Here is an 18,922-nt window from a genome sequence, read left to right as displayed (position 1 = left end):
TGGAGAAGGAGTGGGATCCCATCCACCCACAGGGTCTGCTGCTGATCTCCCCACATCCAGGGGGAAAAAACCCCTATGTATTATTCATCATAATAATTTATTATTATTTATAAAACAATTTATTATTGCTATTTATTTAAAAACATGCTAGAAAGGGCTGGAGAAGGGGGGATCCCATCCACCCCCAGGGTCTGCTGTTGCTCTTCCCACACCCAGATCCCCTTTATTGCATGCAAAGCCCTTCACAAGCAATGCCCCCCTTTTTTCTGCCTAGCTTCTTGGGGCATCTGTGGTTGCAAGGTGCCAGCAGCTGGTGCCAAACAGCAGGTGGCCAAGGGTGTGATTGACAGCCCTCCCATGACGTCATGCAGGTGGGCAGGGCGTCGGGAGGCATCCTTTCTTCCCCTCTTGCTTTTTGCATGACTAAAGAGGGAGGCAGTGGCTGGACTTGGCACACAGGAGAGCCTTGCTCCTTCTGCATGCACTCCCTCTGTGTGCAGAGAAAGAGGGACTGGGTGCATTGTATATATATGTTCCAAGATGAAGTGCATCCTAAGAGAGGATTGCTTGCAAGAAGGGAAATAAAGCAAGCAGCAGCTGCTACCCAGAGAAATCCCCACATATATTTTTGTTTCCTTCCTGGCACAGCTCTTGCATGGGTGAGTACCTTTTCCATTTGCAATTTCCCCATCAGGGAGATACACACACACACACGCTGCTCAGTTAATTTCTTATTCTGGCTGAGATCCCCATTCAAGAAGAAAGGAGGATGCTATTAGGGTCCCCCCAACATAAAAGGAAGAAGAAAGAGCTCCTGGTTTTCCTTCTCCTTGGGCAGATTCATCTTTCTCTTGGAAGAATCTGGACCACTTCCTTGTCCTCACATGACCCCCAAGGAAACAGGGATCTGGGCCTTTGGAAAGATTGCTTCAGAGGGAAGGATGGAAGCTGAGACAGTGTTGCCCAAGGAAAAAGGGTGCTGGGACTTTGAAAGATTAGCTCGGGGGGGATGGATGGAGGTTGAGACAGTGTTGCCTGGGGTGCCAGGGGTGCATTCAGGACAATGCAGCAGGCAGGAGGGGAGAATTTTAGGAAGAAGAGGAGAGCCTTGGAAGAATGAAGGATGCAAGGAGTTTTGGGCTGAGAAATGTAGCTTTGCAAAGCAGATCCTGGAGTTTGCCCTGAAAGAAATCCTTCTTCTTTCCCCCAGAGGACTTGATTCTCAAGTTGGCCCAACATTCCCAGGTGTTGGCATCACTTTCCTTGTAACTGATTTTGGTGTGTGTGTTATTTATTTATTCATCCTATTTATCTGCTGCCTTTCTCCCCAAGAGGAAATCATAATGATACGGTTTTTAAAACAATTCAGATTGTCTCTTTTCCATTAGCATAACATTCTATTTTAAAAAGGATACAAAAATAAGAACCATGAATAAATCGCATGGAGTCAAATAATGCTTTTGCTGTTGTGTACCATCAAGTCATCGCTATGGCTCTGGGGGGGGGTTCCTTTGGCAAGTTTCTTCAAAGGAGGTTTGCCCTTGCCCTCTGAGGCTGAGAGAGTGTGACCTGCTCAAGGACACCCAGTGGGTTTACATGGCCAAGATGGGATTTGAACCCAGGCCTCCAGAGTCCTAGTCCAGTGCTCAAACCACTATATCACACTGGCTGTATAAAGCATTAATTGGAAAATGCAGTTCTTTCTGAAATTTTGGGGGAAAATGGGAGAAGAGACAGTGCTCCAAATCATTTTTTACTTATGGCAACCTTGAGGTGACCCTATCATAGGGTTTTCATAAGGCTGTTTAGAGGTTTTAATACATTTTAAATTTTAATGCATAATTATTTTCACCTTTAAAATTCTCCAATTATTTTTTTTTAGAATTTTATAGTGATATATTTAAATGCTTTGTGTTGTTTGTTTTAAGTTTGCTGTGTGCCGCCTTGAGTCCCTATATTGGGAGAAAGGTGGGCTAAAAATAAAAATTATTATTATTATTATTATTATTATTATTATTATTTGCTGGCAGGTTTCTTCAGAGGTTTTTTTTTCCATTGCCTTCCTCTGAGGCTGAGAGAGTGTGACAAGGTCACTCAGGGGGTTTCATTGTCAAACAATGATTCGAACCCTGATACAGGACGATAATTAGCACAAAGGGGAGGATGCAGAGAATATTTTTTTTAAAATAGAGGACTCAAAAACAGCATGCTTAAAGCAGCTTGGAAAAGGAAGGTGTAACTACACGTAATGATTTCACACAATGCAGCACAAAATCTGACATTGAAGTGGTCACAAAGAAGCATTAATGTGCATCTTTTTACTTTTGGGATTTCAGCAACAATGCATTTCCGATATCACTTTATTTGCACAATTGCGTGTGATAATCATTCGTGCAATTACCCGCCATTTCCGCTTCATTTGCAGGATGCTTTAAATGCACTTTTATCTCTCTTTAATATCAAAAACAGCCTCAGTGTGATCCTTATCCTCCTTGTATTGGATTTCATGCTCTCTCCTCAGCCAAGTGGGTAGCCAGAGGAGATTCTCCAAAGGCAGGTGGCATGCATGGCTTGTCTCAGGTACAGATAGCCACTTGGCTGAACACAGTGCCGGAATGGCAAATGGGAAAGAACTGAAAGAGTGCGCCTGATGCAAAGCAAGAATAATGGAAGATAAGAGCAATATCCTTTTATGTTCTCTCCTTGCCTTCTCTGCTCCAAACTGCTTTTCCTTTAGCAGGAATAATAAAAAGACTGCTGCTGCTGCTAACCTGTTGTAGCTCTTCCCCTTGGAGCGCTAAACTGGGTTAGCAGAATGTTTTTTGGGCATACAAATTATTTTCAAAGACAAAAATTAGATGTAAAAGACCAGAATTAATAAAAGTGTTGCTCTGACTGGAGGGTGTAATATTCTTACTTAAGGAAGGGTGAATGGAGGAACTGTTTCCGCCAATCCAATGTTTTTAGTGGCTTTAGATAACCAAGACCTTATCTGCAATATGGGGCAGGATTTGCAAAAGTTAGGGGTTTGGGATTATGGCTCCCAGAATCCTCCAGGTAGTTTAGCCAGTAACTGTGCTAGGGGATTCTGGGAGCTATATTCTAGAAAAATTAGTGCAAGAAGACTAAACTGTGGATCTGCCATTGTGACTTGTAGGCATCTGATAAACCAGCTGTAGAGAAGAGCAATAAAGAACCAACTAACCATGCAGGTTGCAAAGGAGTGGGTTTTTCACATGGACTTAGATAATGCACTTTGATTCATGTGAGGGATTATTCATAGTCAGGTTTAGCACTACTATTACTAAAAGGGAATTTTAAAGCATGGTAAGAATTTTCAGTTTTAAATATCTATTGTATTGCATTTGATGCCACTCTGTTTTATATGATTCATATATCCTATGTATTTAATGGTAAAATCTGTTGCCTTTGCTATGTCATTCTATGTCAATAATGATTGATTGATTGACTGACTGACTGACTGACTAAACTGAAGTTGTTGTACTTTGGACATATCATGAAACCATGTGATTTTAGAGAAAAGACTTGTTAAAGAAGAAGACCACACTACAAGCCCATTGATTCAAGGAGTCTGAAAACCTAAGCAGAGGAGTTGATGACCAAGGCTTTTGGAGGTCTTTCATTCATAGGATTGCCATGAGTTGAAGTCATCTTGATAACAAATAACAATACCAAGTCCAAGAAAGTCCCTTTTCCGACCTCTGATTTGGGAATGACAGTGTGCTACTTTTCATCACATTGGGCAAAGACTCTTCAAATGCGTTTGACTACAGCTCCCACCATCCCCACCCAGTATGGCCATTGGGAGTTGTGATCCACATATCTGGAGGTTAGCCTGTTCTGGAAATATGCTTTACAGGTTTGTGTGTGTGTTGAGTGCCTTCAAGCTGACTTACAGCGACCCTAAGTCAACCCTATCATAGGGTTTTCTTGGCAAGGTTTGTTCAGAGGAGGTTTCCCATTGCCTTCCCCTGAGGCTGAGAGAGAGTGACTCAGCCAAGGTCACTCCAGATTTGTAGTCCAGATTTGGTCTCCAGATTCGTAGTCCAGCACTCAAACCACTATGCCACACTGGCTTGCTTTACAGGTAGTTTAGAGGATTGCAGAAATGATGAATAGGAAATAGCTTTTTGAGTCCTTAAGAGACATGCTGTACTGAGTGCAAACAAAGTGTTAGCAATAAGCATTAGGAAAAGGGGAATCAAAACAATTAGAGATCACAACATTTGCCATACAAGTTAAAACAGGTGGTAGCACTGGTCTTGTTTCTGGTTTAGGGACAAAGTGACTACTGTGGGCTATAATCCAGGCTTAAAGATACATGTGTAGTTTGAACAAAGAGGACAAAAGATAAATGTTGCTGATTTGATTCATGAACAGACCAAAAGTACTATTTCACACAGTTCATAATTAACTTATGGAATTTGCTGGGAGTGAAGTGTAGCATACTGATAGCTACTGGTTCGAATCACTTCAAAACAGTGTTAGACCAGTGGTGGACAGCCTGTGGTCCTCCAGATGTTGGACTGCAGCTCCCAACATTCCTCACCATTAGCTGGGCTGGATAGGGCTGGTGGAACTTGCAGACCAGCAACCTATGGGAACCCACACAGTTTCCATCAGAGGACAAATCCATTTGTGGCTGTTAGTCACTAAAACCGTAGGCGACTTCTGGATTCAGTGGTAATGCCTTTGGGTTGCTGTGTAAGCAAGAATTGGAGAGAACTCTGGTTGGTTACTTTAGGAAACATGATACTGTAATGCATGTACTTGAATGTTCTAATCCACTTATGATGGTTCTTATCCTCTTCTGAACTTTACATGGAGATATCACAGACCCAAAATTCTCTAGATACCGTGGCTGGAGAATTCTGCAAATTTTTGTCCTAGAAAGTAACTTTTCAAGCTGTGCACAGAGTTTGTTGTTGTTGTGTGTCTCCAGATCATTTTTGACTTATGACAAACAAAGTGTTGGCCTGTGGCTATGGAGACCAGGTTTGAATTACTTCTCAGCCATGAAACCCACCCTCGGCATGTCACATTCTCTCAGCCTCAAAGGCTGGCGATGGCAAACCCCCTCTGAAGAAACTTGCTAATAAAACCCTGTGAAAGGTTCACCTTAGGGTCACCAGAAATCAAAAACAAAGGCACACAACAGCAACAAAAATCACAGGGTTTTCTTGACAGGTTTCTTCAGAGGGGATTGCCATCCTCTGAAGCGAAGAGAGTCTGAATTGCCCAGGGTCACCCACTGGGTTTTTATGCTCCAGCAGGAATTTGGGCCCTGGTCTCCAGAATCACAGACTTATTGTACCACTTATATTTCATGAAAGTTTACATGTGTTTACAAACCCCCCCTTTGTACTCTTGTGGATATGTTATCTATCTTTTCCTGATTTTTATCTGATCCAGAAAGAGAAAAACAACAACAATCTATGTTCCTAAGCAGAATATATATAATAGACTTCAAGGATACCCTGATTAAAAACAAAGAAAGAAAAGCAGGCAAAATAAGACTGTTGTCAGACTCTGAAGTCTATTACAAGAACGTTTTAGAGGAAAAGTGCTCTCCACTTATATTGTATTCAGTATGTTATGCATATACCGAAACCTCTGGCCCTTAGGTAAAATTGGCTTGGTGTCACAGATATTTGCAGTCCTACTTTTGTGAGGGAAACGTCTAACAGAGGGCTCCTCTGAGGCAGTTCATTCCACGTCTAACAGCTCTTGCTGTAAAAAAAAAGTTCTCCTGGATGTTTAGGTGGAATTTATTTCCTTGTAATTTGAATCCATTGGTTTGTGTCCTAGTTTCTGGAGCAGCAGAAAACAAGTTTGCTCCATCTTCTACATGACATCCCTTCAGATATTTAAAGATAGCTATCATGTCACCTCTTAAGTCTCCTCTTCTCCAAGCTAAAGATAACCTAGCTCAGTCATTCTTCATAAGTCTTGGTTTCCAGACCTTTGATCATCTTTAGTTTTTTGTGGGTTTTTCCGGCTATGTGGCCATGTTCTAGAAGAGTTTATTCCTGACATTTCACCAGAATCTGTGGCTGGCATCTTGTTCTCCTTTCTTTGGACAAGTTCTAGCTTGCCAATATTCTTGAACTTTGGAAAGCCAGCTGTCTCAAATAGGCCCAGTTCTCCAAAGGCTTAATAGTAATGATGGAGGGGGCTGTTCTCTTTTGATTGGGAGAACACAGCAAACCACAGAGCCTTATGATCACAGGCTCCCCTAAACCCTAGCAGTGAATTTCTGCCAGTTCTCTTTCCTCTTCCCCATTTTGTCTTGAATGGTAGAATTCAAAGATATAGCCTTGTTAGTCTGGAAAATCAGTATGCAAAGGGATCTTGTAATCCCTTTGAGACTAACTGAAAGAAAGAAGTTGGTGGCATGAGCTTTCATAGACTTGAGTCTGCTTCCTCAGATGGCCAAGTAGGGTCAAGTCTATGAAAGCTCATGCTACCAGCTTCTTTTTTCAGTTAGTCTCAGAAGTGCTACAGGATCCCTCTGCATACTGATTTTGTCCTGAGACAACCCTACAGTGACATCCAGGAACAAAGAAGGAAGGAATGTTTCATAAAACAGATTCCACATACTGATTTCAAGTTATCAGCCTGTTCTTCAGCTGTAGGCCTCCCCCCACCTTGTTATTTGTTACACTGAGAACCAGTGAAGAATGCAGAAGATTGTAAAAACAGAAATAACATTTAAACCTGGGCCGTTTCTCATAAATATGATAGATTTGGAAAATAAGATTGAGAGAGAGTATAGAATCTTAATGTGTCAGATGACAACAGCAGTAAGATTGGTGTATGTGAAACATTGGAAACATAATAAGACTCCAAATATTGTAGAATGGATGGATAAATGAATGGGTTTGTCAGAACTAGACAGGCTGACAAATTTAATAAAACCATAAAAATATTTTAAAATATGGCAACCTTTTACAGACTATGTTAAGAAGGAGAAAGTGGACATTGTAACTATAGGATTTGATATATAGAAAGAAAATATTTGTGTATTTATAAAGAAAGCTAGCAAGTGTAATTTAGAGAGGAGGAATGTTATGTATAATTTACTGTAGCCAGAAAAGAGTGGGAAGTCAATCTGAATGGGTGGTGGGAATAGGTAAGGATAGGGGATATATTGTATATTGTTTGTTGCTGTATGCTATCAAGTCTGACTTGATGGCAAACCTACCATGAGGTTTTCTTGGCATGTTTCTGCAGAGGGGGTTTGCCATTGCCACCCTTTGAGGCTGAGATAGTGTGACTTGCCCATGCTCACACAGTGGGTTACATGGCCAAACTGGGATTTGAACCCTGGTCTCCAGAGTTATACTGCAACACTCAAACCACTACACCACGCTGCACCCATGTATTGTATAGGTATTGTTTATTGTCATTGTTTTGTGAGGTTACTGTTTGTCTATTCCTTTGTGTAATTTTAAGTATTATATGTGAGAACCAATGTGATATATTGGTTAGAGCTTTTGATTTGGACTGGGGAGACATGGCTTTGAATCCCATACTGAGAAACTGACTTGGTGCCACCCTTCGCCTATTGTGCATAGCAGTCTGAGCATAGGACAGTTATTTTTTGGACTATAATATGCAGAATCTCATAGCGAGGTGGGGATTGTGAATGATATACAGTCCGCCCTCCTTATACATGGATTTTTTTTATACACGGATTCAAGCATCCACGGTTTGAAAATGTTAAAAAAATATATAAATTTCAAGTATCAAACCTTGATTTTCCCATTTTATATAAGGGACACCATTGTGTTTAATGGGACTTGAGCATACATGGATTTTGTTATCCATGGGGGATCTTGGAACCAAACTCCAGCGTATAACAAGGGTCCACTGTAGTTCAGAAGGTACCTTCTCCAAAGCTCCGGCCATGAGATATATTACCTAATTATATTGATCGTGCTATGGATCTTTGGTTTTGGTTTCAAATCTCTGGCCCTATTACTCCCTTGAAGGCCATGTTTAGATAAGATCAGATGTGATGTCTCTTTGGACCCAACAGACGTCTGAATACTCCAGCATTTGTCAGTTGCAAAGAGCTGGCTTGTGTCTGCATGAATGAATCCTATTATGTCGTAACTGTTGCTCCACTCTGATTGGTGTGTAAACACTGAAGGACAGGTTTTTGAGTGGTGGAAGTTGAGTTGCGTGGATTGAGAACACAAAAGATGCCATACACATTGGAGCACTAGCCCCAGACTATTGGCCAGCTGTTCCGCAGCTCTTTCAAAAATGAGTTATATTGTTGCTGCTGCTGACTGGCATGGAACTGCAGACAGATTTGCTGCTTAAACTAATAATGGAGCAAGCCAATGACTGGCATCCTAATTATAAAAGGATTTTACTGCATGCACGTCACTTGTCATACAGAAATTTGTAATGAAATCTGGAACAGAAGCTGTACTATGCTTTTGCAGTAAACAGAATGAAAAAGCTTGGGAAACTGTGTGTACTGTTTGCTTATTTCCTGGAAACTCTCCACAGATCAACAGCCAGTGAGATGTGAGCTAGCACTGGTCCAAGGACCACCACTACAAATAGTGCAGGTATAGTGGATACAGTGCAAAACTGGAGAGACCAGAGTTCAAATCCTCTGTTGACCGTGATGATGTTGGGTCAGCCATGTTCTCTCTGACTAACCTCTCTTACACAGCTGTTGAAAATAGATGGGTAGAATTAGGGGATGCTGTCTTGAATTTCTTGGAGGAGAGAGGTGGAAATTATCCACAGCTTTGGACTACAACTCCCAGATTCCCACTGACAGCTGAATTCCTAATTTCCATTACAGTTCAAAAGAACTTGTCTATATGTAACTAATTTAGGATTACTTTTACTTTTACTTTTAGGATTTAGAATAATTTAGGATTAGTTTTACCTTTACCTTTTACCTTTCTTCCAACTATATGATTGTATATGGATCCACTCTATTTCTTTAACTTGATCCAGATCACCAAATATAGCTCTTCTGGCCTCATTCCCTATACCTTTTAAATCGGATTGTGAATCAGTTTGAACCGGTTCAAACAACCCTGGTTCCCACTTAATCTGAATCACTGAAGCAATTCTGAGAAGGGGGGGGGCATGTGCTAGACCCATTTAACCCATGTCTTTTTGACGCTGATTTTTTACGTTTCTTTTTCGATAAATCAAATCTGCGCAAGTGAGAACCACATGTGGATCAGAATCAATTTACATTTCCCCTTCAGCCAGCTGGAACTGAATCATTTTGAATTGATTCATTCATGAATGGGAACCACAAGTGGATTATTTTAGAGGGAAAAAATGTGATCAGGGCAAATGTAGTGGGAGCCACGCTTTGCTGTCGAATCGATCCATCGATTTGGATCACACACCGATTTATTTGTAAGTGGGAATGGGGCCTCTGTGGCTCCTGCCACACTGTGGAATTAATGCAGTTTGGCACCACTTTATCTGACATGGCTCCATCCTATGGAATCCTGGGATTTGTAGTTTGTTGTAGCACCAGAGCGCTCTGACAGAGAAGGCTAAATATCTCAGAAAATGACAAGTCCCAGAATTCCATAGCATTGAACCATGGCAGTTAAACTGGTGTCAAACTGCATTAAATCAGCATTGTAGATGCAGACTGAACTTGGGGACGGCTTCCCATGACAAACAGTTGCTGTGAAAATGGATATATTAACAGTAAATGTCATGAACCAGGCAAGGTTATTAGTAAGAAGAGAAACAGGATAAAGAATGCCAGGCATGTTGACTACTAAATGTGTTTTTTTGTGGTGGGTGGGGGTGGGTGGGTAGCCATCCATGCACTTGCAAAGTTTCTATATGTGTACTAACATGGTTGTCTCACCTGGTTTGTAGGCATGGATCTTAATGCAGTTGATAGGGAAGAGAAGGAACCTTGCCTCTTCCCTTTGTCTGCCTGCTCCTTCTATCCACCATTCTACTCAGCAGCTTCCATCCTCCTTTCCATTGAAATTGACAATAAAAAGAAAACCTTGTCACTCGCATTTAAAAAAAATTTATACAGGTTGAGTCTCCTTTATTCAGAATTTCAAATTTCAAATATTCCAAAATCCAGAATTGTCCACACGGGTGGTTGAGATAGTGACACCGTTGTTTTCTGATGCTTCGGTGTACACAAACTTGGTTTCGTGCACAGAATTATTTAAAATATTGTGTAGAAAATTACTTTCAGACAATTTGAAACTTAAATGAATTTCATATTTAGACTTGGGTCCCATTTCCAAGATCTCTCATTTTGTTTATGCAAGCATTCCAAAATCTGAAAAACTCCGAAATCCAAAATGCTTCTGGTCCTAAGCATTTTGGATAAGGGAGACTCAACCTGTATTGTTGGGGTTTGCAGTGGTATCTATGTGCCCCTCACATATCCCTTTTTGAATCATTCTCTTTAGAAGGGCAGCAGAAACCATACGATGCTTACATGGTAGATATTAGCTTCCATTGCTGTGGGATAACAAATCCACTCTGAGTTTTAGACTGAATTTTAAAGGAGAGGTCCAAAGGGCAGAATCCCATCCGCAGGGCTGAATTTTACTTTGCCTAAGCTGTCTAAGGCGCTGAACACATTAGCTGGATAGAATACAGCCCCTTGGATATTTCCTCTTGGATATTTAAAGTAAAACCCAGAGTGTATCACCACCACACTGACATGAGAGCCATAAGTCATAAATGCTTCTTTCCCCAAGACTGGCCAGGTGAGACGCTTTTCTGTAGCTGGGTTAAGCTATGTGACTGACCAAAAAAATTACTCTCTGTTCTTCTCATTTGGAAGCACCTTAAATCTGCAATACTCCTTAGGAAGCAGATGAGCCTGAAATTAACCTGGCCGACTGCTCTAAGCTGCCTAACTTTGCGTTGTTTTGCTAATGGTAAGCTGGGCAATTTTGCTCCAGCTTCACTTATTTGGTTTTTTTGGGATACAGGCAAAGCTAGTGATCAAATCCTCTTAGATAAATCTTCATTGTGTGTCTCTTAGGCCATGTAGCCCAGTTTATAAGGAAGCTGATTACATCACCGCTGTCGGGAAGGAGAGCGCTTACACATTAATGCTCAGCAACACTCGGGGCTTTCGGAGCCATGCACAAACATCGATCTCAACAAGGCCCCCGTGACAGCTGCCAGTGTTGCAAACCTTGTTTTACAGACATTTCAGAGGGTGAACTGTCTTGCCTGAGGCTACCTTGGAAAAGCCTCTAAATCGGACCTGCCAACGTGATTCTCAAGTCATGGGGTAGCATCCTAGAGGACACTGGCGATTTGAAATAAAGGTACCTAAAATTCTGGGGAAGAATCCTGAAGCAGCTGTAGGGTCAACCTCCCACAACAAGGCTGGATGAAAGTTGTCAGAGTTTTGGAACAATTCCAAATATAGTCTCCCTCTGCCCTTTATGCAAATGTACAAGCTCTGCTATTGAAATTCTAGCTTTGTGCTATAGCAGATCATGCTCGGAAGGATTGCAAGATCAATAGGAAACCCAGTCCCTTTAAAGCCCAAGGTATGAGATACCCCTGGGCAACCTCTTACTCTGTGTTCCAGGCCAGAATCTCAGGTCTCTTTCACACTGCACAATTAATGGCATTACTACTGCTTGTTTGTGCATGCCAAGGCGGCATCCTATGGAATCCTAGCACTTGTAGTTTGGTGAGCACCAGTGTGGTAGTGGTTTGAGCATTGGATGGTGACTCTGGATACCAGGGGTCAGATCCCCGCTCAGCCATGGAAACTCACTGGGTGATTTTTAGCAAATCCCTCTCTCTCAGCCTCAAGGAATGCAGTGGCAAACTGAACACTGAATAAATCTTGCCAAGAATACCCTGTGATAGGTTCATTAATGTTAACAAAACAAAGCAAAGTTATACAGCTTAGACCAGTTGGCCAGAACTCTGGTTAGCTTCAGGCTCATCTGCTTCCACCTTGGGCAAGTGACACTCTCTCAACCTTAGGGGAAAGCAAGGGCAAACCTCCTCTGAACAAATCTTGCCAAGAAAACCCCATGATAGGGTCACTAGTTAGAAACAACTTGAAGGCACACAACAACCAAACTGGCCTTACAACTTTTCAAGAAAAAAGTCAAAGTCCTTCACACAACTACGTGTCCCAGGATGTCCATAGGGTACAGCCATGGCAGTTAAAGTAGGAACATAGTGCTGTAACTGTGCAGTGCAGAAGAGCCCACAGAGGCAGGGATTACTTACCTCCAATTCAGCCGCTCTGCAGTTAGAAGGTGAGGGCTGGTGGATGGTAAATAGTACCAATTTTAGGGGTGGGTCAGGAAATTGATATCTATAGTCATCCTCTCTTTTCAGGAGCATTTCTCTCTTGAGAGCACCACAGACCCTTGTGTGTGTGCATATGCTGCTAGTGGCAGCATAGGCCCCCTATCCACTATGGGCTCTGGAGCATTTGCTTTCATTGTATCATTGGACCCGAACAGACAGGTCAAAATAAAGCTGCTTTGGGTCACTTTGGAGGTATGTTGTTTAAATGATGCATGCATCTTAAAAGGCCGGAAGCTGTGCCAAAGCCATGCTCCAGTCCTAAGGACTTCAGCACAGCTTTGGTGCAGCTTCTGGCCTCTTAAGATGTGCATGTAATTTAAATAGCATACCTCCAAAGTGACCCAAAGCAGCTTTATTTTGGCCTGTCTGTTCAGGCCCATTGATAGTTCAACTTTTTCACATGTCAGCCAAGACCTGAACCCACTGAATGCCTTTTGGTCCACAGTAGATTTCAGGAGCAGCAGTTGCCCCTCTAGTTGCACATAACCTCAGAGCGATTTGGGTAGGAAGGCATGTGAGTATTTCAATTACTGTGTTTTCCTCAGTCCTCCTCAATGTTTATTGCATTAGTCAATGGACAGTATAAAAATAAGTTCAGCATACATTTGCACCTCTTTGAATTGCATTCCTTTTTAAGGTTTAAAAAAATTGGCCCTTTAAAAATAAAATCAGTTGAGGGGCTTCTTGGGGTTTCAGGGGCCATACTTGAGGGGTCCCAAGGGCTGCATGCATCCCATAGGGTGCATTTTTGCCCTGGTCTACGACAAGACTGGAAACTATGGGGCCCCCAAGATGTTGGGCTGCTACTCTCAGCATTCTTCATCATGGGTTTGCTGGCTAAGGTTGCAAGAATGTACAATTCAATAACATCTGGCGGGCCAAATAATTCCAAAGCATACTTCATGTTCTGAGTAGTGGGGCTGCATGTGTGTGTGTCGACTGTGAGCCAGAGCTCTTTCCCATTCCCTACTACCTGAACCATGAGTTTTGCCAGCAAGCTACCATTGTCCACAGACCCACCAGTGCAGCTGAGCTATGCAAACACTCTAATGTGCTACACTCAACTGTGAAACGGATTTATTGGTCTGGGCTGAGGCCCCAGGTAGTATAGCATTTTGTTTAAAATTATCCCCCTCTCTCACTGTCCATTCAGTTCACCTTGAGTTAAACATTTATGAGAAACATCAACAAGTAGTTAGTTTGTAATTCCCAATTTATTTCGTGTGCAAAAGAATTTGGAAAAGTTAATGTTTGGGGGCTATAAAATAAAAACATCCATTACTATCTCTAGGATATTTAAAGTCCAGAAAGTTATTTATAAGATCACTTTATTTTTGGTTTTATTAGTTCAGATGCTGGTGGATCGAACACTGAATTACTTTTTTTTTTTAAGCATGTTTCGGTTTTTCCATTACCAGAAATTCACTCACGGCCTCAAACATGTTATCTATTTTTCTTGCTTTTGCAATGAAATCTCATGTGCCTTATGTTTGTTGAATGAGCAATGGATGCAGTGAATTTTTCTATTAGGGTGTCACCAAATTCTGGTTGTCCTTGGTAGCCAATAATTTTCTTCTGCTGGCTGGTTTAACTCTGCTGGTATGATTTGACCATGAAATGGCAACAATACTGTGTGTATTTTCAGGATAGGTACCATTTTGATCAGACTGAATGAAATTGTTAATACCTGAGGCTTCCTAGGATGTGGTGGCTTAGTGGTTAAGAGGCCAATTCTGGCAATCATAAGGTCAGATGGTTAGCAGTTTGAGGCCCAAGTGCCGCATGATAGGGTGCACTCCTGTCACTAGCTTCTGCCAACATAGCAGTATGAAAGCATGCAAATGCAAGTAGATAAATAGGTACTACTTTGCTGGGACGTTAACAGTGTTCTGTGCAGTCATAATGGCCATATGGCCACTGGAATCATCTTCAGACAGGACTGTCTCTTTGGCTTAGTAATGGAGATGAGCACCACCCCCTACAGTTGGTTACGACTAGACATTCATGCCAAGGGGAAACCTTTACCTTTATATGAAGCTTCATCTTGCTGATTGAACACTTTACAGAAGGGAAATATAGCAATGCCTTACTGAAGTCCCTTAAAAATCGATTTGTATGTAATGTTCATGCACTTCCCTGCCCCCATAAAGGTCCCTTAATGACAATGGAAAACAAATCCCATCTTTCCCATCCATTGTCACCAGGGATGATTTGAAGTTGTAATCCTCTCAACCTCATTGGGCTCTGATTTGAGAACCATTGTAACTCAGCAATAGTATTCCTTCTATATTTGAGACTGGTTCTCTGTCATTTATCAAGAAGGCAGGATAAACTGTTGTTGCAATGATAAACTCTGTTTCTTTCCCGTTTTTCTTTGTGTGAATACATGCTGAACCTATGGCAAACATTCTTTCTTTAATTATGCAATTTGCAAATCTGAGAAACAGATTGAAAACGACCAAGGAGAAAACCTGTCAAAGTAGATCCTGCTAGAAATAACTGGATCAAGTCTATTGGTAGCTCATTCAATGTATTTGGGTTAATTATTATTGGAAACATTTCTCCCCACTCAGTTAAGTAGGGTTTTCATGTATCCATGGTTTCTTTCATCTCTTTTTCCTTGGCACCTACAATGACTTTTCCTCCACTTCTCATTAAGTGAATTTCTCAGAGAGCTGGAATGCTGCTTGGCACCTGTGCTTCTAAAGATGCCTTCCCTACCCTCAACCACTTCTTAACAGGAATTTTCCAGAAGGTAACCATGTTTATTGCTTGCAGCAAAAAAGTAATGAGTTGGTATGAGGACAAAACAAGTTAATGAAAGTGAGCATTTAAGATAACGAGTATCTAATAGATGTATCCTGCTAACATGCTGTCTGGTTTATCTTGCGATACCTTGTCAATTTTGTATGTGTGGGGTGCTGCTCTCAGTAACATTGAACTCATTTACTAGTCTGTCTTGGAGAAGAGAGGAGTTACTAGAGGATTTTACAACAGATAGCTGTTCATTGGAAACATGCAGGTACCCCCCCCCCTTCTGAAAACATCTTTGTATGACTACAAAGGGATGAGGGGACAATATGCCATGCTCATTAGTTTTATGTAAAAGAAATATGGCTAGTCTAAGCCATTTTTCAATGCTATTTTCAATGCTTTTAAAATAACCTTACATCCACTTTACAGTACTGAGGATGAGATATCCTGCCTTGACTCTTGTACTTGATGCCCAAGTCAAATCAGTCAGTCAATTGTCACTTGAAACTCTACCTTTATTCTTTAATCATTTTTGCAACATCTTAACTTGTGTGGAGTGCCTTTATCTAAGCACCCCAGACCTAATTTCACTGATGTGCTTGAAACCCTTTTATCTCACCCACCCTTGTTTTTCTCTGCTTTCTGGTATTCTCTGATGTTGCTGAGAGAGAAGGCTGTGTTGACATATCATCCAGTAGGCTTGCAGCATTCATTTTCCATTTGCTCAGAGATCAATTTAGGGTGATGGAGCAGAGCAAGGTTTGCTGGCAAACTGGGGATGAGAAATGTGCTCCCCCATGCATAATGCATGTCCAATTACCTATCCAGAAGCTCTTCTGAAACGGACTGTTTGATAGCTGGGTTAGCAGGCTGTTTTCTGCCTGATGCACAAACAAGACCATTTGCATCAGCTATCAGCACCTTCATCAGTGGCTTCTAAAGGTGAACATGCTCTGCATCATCATTTGGTGTAGTACATTCTAATAGCAAACTCATTCTTGAACCGTGGATCCTGATGTAGCCAAAAGGATGCCATCAAAACACAACTGTGTGGGTGTCAAATAGTGTCCATGAGGCAAGAATTAAAAATAGGTTCCCCAAGCTGGAGTGCTGTATGTGTTTGACAATGTAGGATTGTAGGGTAAGGCTGGAGGCAGGGTAGTTGGTGCCCACTATTTGGCTCCCAGTTCAATTGGATCTATGCTGTTGATCAGGAGGCTTGACACTGAGCCTAAAGGTTGTCAATATAGTCGGCCCTCGCCTTACGCGGGGGGATGTGTTCCGGACCCCCCCCGCATAAGACGAATTCCGCCTATGCTCAAGCCCCATTGGAAACAATGGGGCTTGTGCATGGCGGCGTGGTGGTGCGCGGGGTGCCATGGGCGCGATTGCCCATTCAATTGAATGGGATGCGCCGCCCTGTGCACTCCCCACAGCTTGAGCGCATATGCTCAAGACCACGTAAAGCGTGCCCGTGTATAACGCAGGCGCACTGTAGTACAAAACATTTTGGAAAAAAGCTCTAAGGGCTTTTCAAACAGCCCAATAAGGATTCAGTGTGCTGAGTGGTTTGCTGTAGACCAGTGGCTCCCAAACTTTGGTCTTCTAGATGTTTCTCACGTCAGCTCTCAGAATTCCTGACTGTTGGCCAAGTTGGCTGGGGGTTCTGAGAGTTGAAGTCCAAACACCTGGAGGACCAAAGTTTGGGAATCACTGCTGCAGACTATCTGAAGAGTCATATTTCCCTGTATGATCCTGCTGAAGTCTTAAGGTCCTTGTTGGAGGGGCTTTCCCATGGTTTCACCACCTTCACAGGTACATTGGGTGAGGAAATGGGAGAGAACCTTCTCGGTGGTTGCTCCCAGGTTGTAAAACTCTCCCTGCTCTCATTCTAATTGCTGGTAAGACTTTAGTCTTTGGTGACTGCCTCACCTAAGTAAGCAAAGGAAACTCCTTCCAGACACATTAGTAAAACTCCAAAATTCCAGTCTCTTCATCTCCCTCACACACTTCTTCTAGCAGGAAAAAGAAACACCATCATTCCAGCAGTGGTAAGACTGCAGTTTCTTTCTTCCCCTTTCTTTCTTTCTTTCTTTCTGAAGAAGCATCGTAAATTTGAAATGTAAACTGAGGCAGTGCAAATTTTGAGGCTGTTAGCAAATAAGAAACTAACAAAGGAGTTTATCAGACACGAGTTTTTGATGATTTTTTCTGCCCAAAGAGTCATTTTTGTGAAACCAACATTGCGCAATAAAGTGATAACGCGATTTTCTTCCAGACGTCATTCATTTCTATGGGAGCCCGTTGCGCAGTGCTTCTGTAGTTTTAGCATCATTCCTCCCCTTTTTGGGCACTACGGGAAAAAAGGGAAGTCAGGCCTTTGTCTCCCGTTATCCTTTCGAATGCGTTGCGAAATGGTTTGATGTGGTAGGCAGCAATGCAACGCAAACGTTACTAATTGCAAAGTTCCCATGATGCTGAGCTGCTTTTTTCACCTCATTCCCTTCCGGTGGCCTTCCTTTTTCAGGGCTACCCCAGAGGAGGGGGGTTTGAGTGTATGTGTATGTGTGTGTGTGTGTGTGTGTGTGTATATATATATATAAATGCGTGTTCTGCATGAATATGTGCAGAGATACATTCTTTGCGCGAATGCAAACGTGCATATATATGTGTTTGTGTGTGTGTTTTGCCTTGATGTGTGATGGAGGAATACATAGGATGTGAGAAATTAAGGGGATCCTAAAGGGCCATCCAGTCCAGCCCCTTCTTCTTTTCTGAAGGAATAAATAGGACCCTAGAAATGGAAGGGGTGCCAAAGGGCCATCCAGTCCAGCCCCTTCTAACCCTTCCCCCCTCCTTTTTTTCAAAGAGCCAGGCACAAAATGCCCCAAAGTGCGCACATTTTGTCAAATAAACCTCTTATGATCTGCCCTTGGCCCCATTTTCAACCCCAAAATGCAAGTTAATGCATCCTGTATCCCTCACTCCTTGCCACCCCAGAATGCCTCTTGCACATGTAATAATAATAATAATAATAATAATAATAATTTCATCACCTTGTAAATGCCAGAAAAGGATGCAATTGTCATGCATTCTTTTTTGCATTTAAAAGCAATTCAGAGCTATCCCTGAATTCCTTGCAAAAGCATGTATCGTTTTGCCAATTGCGTAATTGACAAGAGCAACAAATGTAACATTCGAATGTAACATTCTCATTTTAGGATGGATTCTCAAAGGAAACAAGTCTATATATAACGTGGCTGGCAGCTTGTTCCCTTTCCCTTTTATTTGCTGACTTCCAGCAAAGGGAAAATGTTGCAAAGGGCAAGAATATATATATATTCCTCAAGAAAAAACAAAACAAAACATGCGCACATTTTGCCAAAAATAATTTTTTTAAAAAGGGAGGAAAGTTCCTGATGGGAGCTCCATTCGTGCCCTGCCTTTGACCTGACCTGAACTGCTCCCTTTCCTCCTGCTTACATTTTGCCATTGCCTTCCACTGAGGCTGAGAGAGAGTGACCTGTCAATTCCAACAGACCCATGCAATCAATTGGGAATAAAAGGGAAATGCAACACAGGCATTCTGACTGTAGCATCCACATATAACACAAACAATAATAATAACAACAACAATAATAATAATGGCTCTTAAGTTCCAGGAGCAAGAAGAAAGCAAGCACCCAAAAAATCATGCGCATAAATTGTCAAAAGAGGCTGCTTCTGCTGCATCCATTTCCCTACATCCCCAGCTTCTCTCCACAGCCCTATTTCCCTGGGCAATCCTCCTCCTCCTCTTCCTTCCTTCTGACCCTCACCT

The 18,922-nt window shown here is 42.0% G+C and overlaps 1 protein-coding gene across 2 annotated transcripts in view; it reads left to right on the top strand.

Annotated features, from left to right (window-relative positions):
• The first annotated feature begins 430 nt into the window (after positions 1-430).
• MAPK4 (mitogen-activated protein kinase 4) overlaps positions 431-18,922 on the top strand; it is a 121,846-nt gene continuing 103,354 nt past the window's right edge. For both annotated transcript variants that reach the window (XM_042455501.1, XM_042455499.1), the window contains exon 1: positions 431-659. The gene's annotated coding sequence lies outside the window, so the exon portion shown is untranslated. The remainder of the gene's footprint in view (positions 660-18,922) is intronic.

Source organism: Sceloporus undulatus, chromosome 2 (assembly GCF_019175285.1).
Source record: "Sceloporus undulatus isolate JIND9_A2432 ecotype Alabama chromosome 2, SceUnd_v1.1, whole genome shotgun sequence".
Taxonomy (NCBI): Eukaryota; Metazoa; Chordata; class Lepidosauria; order Squamata; family Phrynosomatidae; genus Sceloporus; species Sceloporus undulatus.
The sequence above is the reverse complement of the archived record's forward strand: the minus strand, read 5'-3'. Positions and strand labels throughout refer to the sequence as shown.